Below are 6,419 nucleotides of genomic sequence, written 5' to 3'. Positions count from 1 at the left end.
CCTGCAGTTTCTATCTTCGTTGTCTACGCACCAACATCTCATTATGATGAAAGAGAAATCGAGAAGTTCTACATGGAGCTAGAGAAGTTCTATAAAGAAGATCACACCTTCTACAAGATCATTGTGGGTGATTTTAATGCCAAGATAGGACCTAGAAGATCAGCTGAAGAACTTCACATCGGAACCCATGGCCTAGAATGGAACGAACAGGGTGAGAGACTGTCTGAGTTCATCATGTCGACCAAGACCATTCATGGTAACTCACAGTTCCAGAAGGCAGAATCTAAACGATGGACATGGGAGTCTCCCGGTGGACGATTCCACAACGAAATAGACCACATCATATTCAATCGACGGTTTTGCCTGACTGATGTCGCTGTTGTCCCAAAATTTCGAACGGGATCGGACCACCGTCTCCTTCGTGCAAAATTCTACTTCACAGAGCGGGGAGAAAGGGCTGCAAAGTTCAAAAAGAGAACTCCCAGAACGACCACCAACTGGGAACTCTTTGGTACTATTGCGGCAACATGGGAAGATGCCATTGTTGACAACATTGACGAGGAATACGATCGACTGGTTCAGCACCTCCATGAATGTGCGAGGAATGCCAAGAGAGAGATAGCCACAAAAAGTCGCCTATCTTCGAAAACTCTTGAGCTAATTCGCCAGCGTGGTTTGGCGCATGCCTCAGGCAACCGCAAGCTAACGTCCGAGCTTGCAAAGCAGTGCAGAGATGCGATCAAGGAAGACCTCAAAGAGAGAAGAGCAGAAGTACTGGTAGATGCGGCAGAAGCCGGGAAAAGTATTCGTAACGCCCGCCTGTCCTTCGCCAACTATAAGACCAAGATGACTGCCCTCCGACGTCCTGATGGATCCATCACATCCTCCAGAACGGCAATGGAGAAGATTATCCATGACTTCTACTCAAATCTCTTCGATAGCCATGTCCACTTGCCGACATACCAAATTCCACAGGATGGGTATGTCGTTCCCAACGTTCTCCCTTCCGAAATCCGACACGCCATTTCGTCAGTAAAGAAGCAAACAGCACCCGGCCCAGACAAGGTCAGACCTGAACACCTGAAGAACCTGCCGTCAGTACTCATCAATACACTGGCTCGGCTCTTCACTCGCTACCTGTCTGAATGCAAGGTTCCATCTCAATGGAAAACCAGCAGGACCGTACTACTGTTCAAGAAGGGAGACATCCATGACATTGGCAACTATCGCCCGATCTGCCTATTGTCTGTCATCTACAAGTTGTTCACTCGAGTCATCCTGAATAGGATTGGCAGAACACTAGATGAAGGACAACCATGTGAGCAAGCAGGGTTCCGCAAAGGATTCAGCACCATCGACCATATCCACACGATAACCAAACTCATTGAGGTTTCTCGGGAGTTCAAGATGCCGCTCTGCTTAACGTTCATTGATTTAAAGAAGGCCTTTGATTCTGTTGAGACGGAAGCGGTCATTGAAGCCCTAGCCAATCAGGGCATTCAAGCCCAATACATCAGGATCCTCCGTGAGCTGTATTGCGGATTCACTACCAGGATCTCACCATTCTACAAAGAAGTGATCGTTGATGTCAAGAGAGGGGTGCGGCAGGGTGATACCATTTCACCAAAACTCTTCAGTGCCACCCTCGAGAACATCATGCGACGACTGGAATGGGAAGGAATGGGAGTGAAGATAGATGGTCGGCAACTACACCACCTCCGCTTTGCAGATGACATTGTTTTAATAACACCAAACATCAGCCAAGCGGCAGAAATGCTGGCCGACTTTGACCGTGAGTGTGGAAAGGTAGGACTACAGCTGAATCTTACGAAGACAATGTTTATGAGAAACAGCCTTGTTCCTGACGCCCCATTCGCTCTCAATGGAACGACCATCTCCGAATGCAACAGCTATGTGTACCTAGGTCGAGAGGTCAACATGACAAATGACCTGGCACCCGAGCTGCGCAGGAGGAAGAGAGCGGCTTGGAACGCCTTCAAGAACGTCGAAGAAATAGCTAAGAGGACGAAGAACCTCCGGCTCCGGGCACATCTCTTTGATTCCACTGTTCTTCCTGCATTAACATATGCCTCAGAGACCTGGGCCCTACGCAAACAAGATGAGAACGCCATTCAGGTCTCCCAAAGAAGAATAGAAAGAGCTATGCTTGGAATATCACGTTTCACTCAAATGAGAGAACGAATCCGGAGTTCTGACATCCGTCGACGATCAAGGATCAGGGACGCTGTCTCATTTGCCAAGGTGTCGAAAATCAGATGGGCTGGTCACGTAATGAGATTTAAAGACGACCGTTGGACTAGAGCTGTTACTGATTGGATTCCACGGGATGTCAAGAGACCGTGTGGCCGCCCACCTACCAGATGGTCAGACTTCTTTGTCAAGGTCATGAACGATCGGTTTGAGGCCCTCCATGTTCCCGGAGCGAAGAGATGCCATTGGGCTACACTAGCACGCGACAGGGACAAATGGAGACGTTACTGGCGCCCGCTCGAGCAAATCGACGACTAACGGGAAGTTAAGTGATTAAGTGCTTATGTTAATACTGCTTTTGCACCCCACTGTTTCTGAGTGCAGGTTTCACAAGCATAAACAGGAGAATACATTTAGTAAAAAAGATAGAAAAATGTAATTTTTCATCAAGCTCCAAGCACATAGAGTAACATCTGTAAACTCAAAATGACCACTCAAGTGATGCTATCTTGCAGAATCTAAGGAAATGATCCCCCATATAGAACAAGAGCATTCTAACCGCAGACCCACCTACAACTCATGGTGCAGTGGAGTCTGAATATCGTATTTCTGCCAATGGTAGAGATAGATATTGATACAGATTGTAAGCAGGATTTGAGTGATGGATGTGCTTAGATGAGAGGAAAGACAAATTAATTAACTTGTCAAATCCTTCTTCTCAGAGAGCAAGAATGCAGTAGATTCTTGCATAATTAGGTATTGATTCCCAGTAGTTCTAAACATCTGTTTTCTTGCTTATCTTGATGTTCCCATTTGTGGTTTCAGAAGAAGTCATGAATTAGAAATGATCTTCACAACAGTGGTAAATGGAGACTGGTACACATGTAATATGAAACAATTCATCTTCCTCTTGCAATTCTACATGTAGCTGTAAAACTAACATTTATGAAGTATATCACCATTCTTTATATTGTCAACTAAGTAACCTAGAGGCATAGACTAGGAAGCCATTCCACATTATTACATCTTTCATGACATCTAATTGAATTTGTAAAATAAAGGTGGCTTTATGTGAAATTTTAGTTTATTGTTCTATTATGAGCTTCAACTTTAACAGATAATTTGAGTAACTTTAAGATGCCAAACCAAAGTAATGATAGAATAATTTTATTACATTTTATTGATTTTTAAATTGCATTTTTATAAAAGTATATTCACAGTTGAAATATTGCCTTTTAATTTTAAACCTTCATGCCATTATGAATAAGTTATCATAGGCAATTGTTCATAAGGGGAAAAATGTGAAAATGCAGTTCAGGTGAATAAAAAGCTCAAATGAAGACATAAGGTGTCATAAATTTCAGAAGCTGAGTTTATCATTGGGACCCTGGGAAGCTACATGAGCTTCCATTGAACTTAAGCCTTGGGCCCTGGGCCCTGTTAAGGAGCACCACTATTCTTCTCTCAGAATTTTTATGGGCTCAATTCTCCTCAGGAAGGCCATCCAGACCCTCTGGCTCCAAAACTGCTAAAGTACCCACTAATATTCCAGAGCTGAAAGTACAATCGATATTAACACATTTTTTACATTAAAAATATGAATCCAGAAAACAGCTTTATTTTTTTGTGTGTGGCAAGAGCAAGTAATTTTCAAGAGACAAGTGTAGGTGTTAAAGTTACCCAGGCAAGATTACATCATTCAAGGGGGAAATCTTAGGAGATCTCTCTCCCAAAGGAGTCTGGGGTCCTCCAAATGCTAGGTGGTTACATACAGGAGCTCCTGGAGAATTCCAACCCTAAGTCTAATGTTTCCTTTCAGATTATCAGGTGACACAGAGACAAATCATACATCACAGAAATAAATACTCCTCTATAACCAATTAACTTATGGAATATAAGTAGTATATGATATATAATTCAGGGTTAATGTGATAAATTTTATTCCAAGTGAGGAATACTGATGGAAGTAGATTCTTGGAGAAATGAGAGAAAACTATTATTCTTCAAATAGTGGATTTGATTTAGAGAATATAGTTCACCAGTCAGAAAAGGAAAAAAAATGAAAATGTTTAAGACTACAAATGATTTTATTTTCTCAGTGAAATAGATACAAAAGCCTACAATTTTTGAATGGTTTCTAATCATTATTCTGGTAATAACTACTACTGCAGTGATTTAAGTGAATTATTTTCATCTACAATATAGCTGTAGAGTCCTAAGTAGCACTGTCCTGCCCTTCGTTGTTCATCTTTCATCAAGGGAGCAACAGCAACATATCCATTGTCAGACTGTTTTTTTTTTCCTTATTAAACTTTGTTTTTAATGGGTCTCAAAATTCTGTTACAGATTTTTGGTCAAGTTGTTTCCATTAAAAAGTACTGATTTTAAAAACTAATAATTTGAACTGCCACACACACCCAAAAATAAATGGCCCACAAAACATTTGGAAGGTTTCACGATGCATTGTTATCACTAGCCAGTCTTTTACTATTGAACTTAAATGGCCAATTGAGACAAACAGTTCTGAGACGGTTCTTCCACCATTGATTAAAATTGGGATTGCAAGTACTGCGAATAATATTTATTTGGCCTTTTGAGTCTTCTGGGCAGACTTGGTAACCTTGCCAGCTGCAGCTGCCTTCTTGTCCACTGCATTGATGACACCCACAGCAACAGTCTGCCTCATATCACGAACAGCAAAACAACCCAGAGGAGGGTAGTCAGAGAAGCTCTCAACTCACATGGGCTTGCCAGGCACCATATCGACGATGGCAGCGTCACCAGATTTCAAGAACTCGGGGCCATCTTCCAGATATTTCCCAGAACGACGGTCAATCTTCTCTTTCAGCTCAGCAAACTTGCAAGCGATGTGGGCGGTGTGGCAATCCAGCACAGGTATATAACCAGCACTGATCTGACCGGGATGGTTCAGGATAATCACCTGTGCTGTGAAGCCTGCAGCTTCCATTGGAGGATCATTTTTGCTGTCACCAGCTACATTGCCACAAAGAACATCGTTAACAGACACGTTCTTCACGTTGAAGCCCAAGTCCCCAGAAAGAGCTTCGCTAAGAGCTTCATGGTACATTTCAACAGACTTAACTTCAGTTGTAACATTGATTGGAGCAAATGTGACCACTATGCCATATTAGAGGACACCAGTCTCAACTCGGCCCACAGGGACAGTATCAATACCTCCAATCTTGTAAACATCCTGGAGGGGCAGACGCAGGGGTTTGTCAGTTGGACGAGTGGGAGGCAGAATGCAATCCATAGCTTCAAGCAGTGTGGTTCCACTGGCACTGCTGTCTTTACGGGTGACTTTCTAACCTTTGAACCAGGCATATTAGCACTTGGCTCCAGCATGTTGTCACCGTTCCAACCAGAAATTGGCACAAATACTACTGTATCAGGGTTGTAGCCAGTTTTCTTAATATAGGTGCTGACTTCCTTAACAATTTCCTCATATATCTTCTGGCTGTAGGGTGGTTCAGTGCAATCCATTTTGTTAACGCCAAAAATGAGCTGTTTCACACACAATGTGTAAACCAGAAGGGCATGCTGGCTGGTCTGTCCCTTCTTGGAGATACCAGCCTGAAATTCACCCACACCAGCAGCAACAATCAGGACAGCGCAGCCAGCCTGAGAAGTGCCTGTAATCATGTTCTTGATAAAGTCTCTGTGTCCTGGAGCATCAATGCTGGTCACGTAGTACCTGCTGGTCTCGAACTTCTACACAGGGAGATATCAGTGGTGATACCATGCTCATGCTCAGTTTTCAGTTTATCCAAGACCCCGGGGTACTTGAAGGAGCCCTTTCCCATCTCAGCGGCCACCTTCTCGAATTTCTGGATCATTCTCTTGTCGATGCCACCACATTTGTAGATCAGGTGGCCAGTGGTGGTGTACTTGCCTGAGTCTACGTGTCCAATGAAGACGATGTTGATGTGAGTCTTTTCCTTTCCCATTTTGGCTTGCGTTTAGCTGTGGTTTTTCATGAGACCTGTGTTCTGGTGGCAGACCTGTTGCGAAAAAGGGTGTCGTTAACTGTTTTTGGCATATTGACTATGTCACGGGTAACTTGCCAGGCTTTGCCATGCCAGCGGGGTACTCTTGGTAGCTTGACGAGCTCTCGGAGAGAGACAGAGGAATTGAACCCTGGTCAGCCAGGTACAAGGCAAATGCCCTACCCGCTGTGCTATCCTAAG

General features: G+C 43.7%; 1 pseudogene; it reads right to left on the bottom strand.

Annotated features, from left to right (window-relative positions):
* Positions 1–4,778: 4,778 nt before the first annotated feature.
* LOC130026116 (elongation factor 1-alpha 1-like) lies at positions 4,779–6,213 on the bottom strand (annotated as a pseudogene).
* Between the last annotated feature and the right edge of the window lie 206 nt (positions 6,214–6,419).

This window comes from Sorex fumeus, unplaced genomic scaffold, assembly GCF_029834395.1.
Source record: "Sorex fumeus unplaced genomic scaffold, SorFum_2.1 ptg000033l, whole genome shotgun sequence".
Lineage (NCBI taxonomy): Eukaryota > Metazoa > Chordata > Mammalia > Eulipotyphla > Soricidae > Sorex > Sorex fumeus.
The sequence above is the reverse complement of the archived record's forward strand: the minus strand, read 5'-3'. Positions and strand labels throughout refer to the sequence as shown.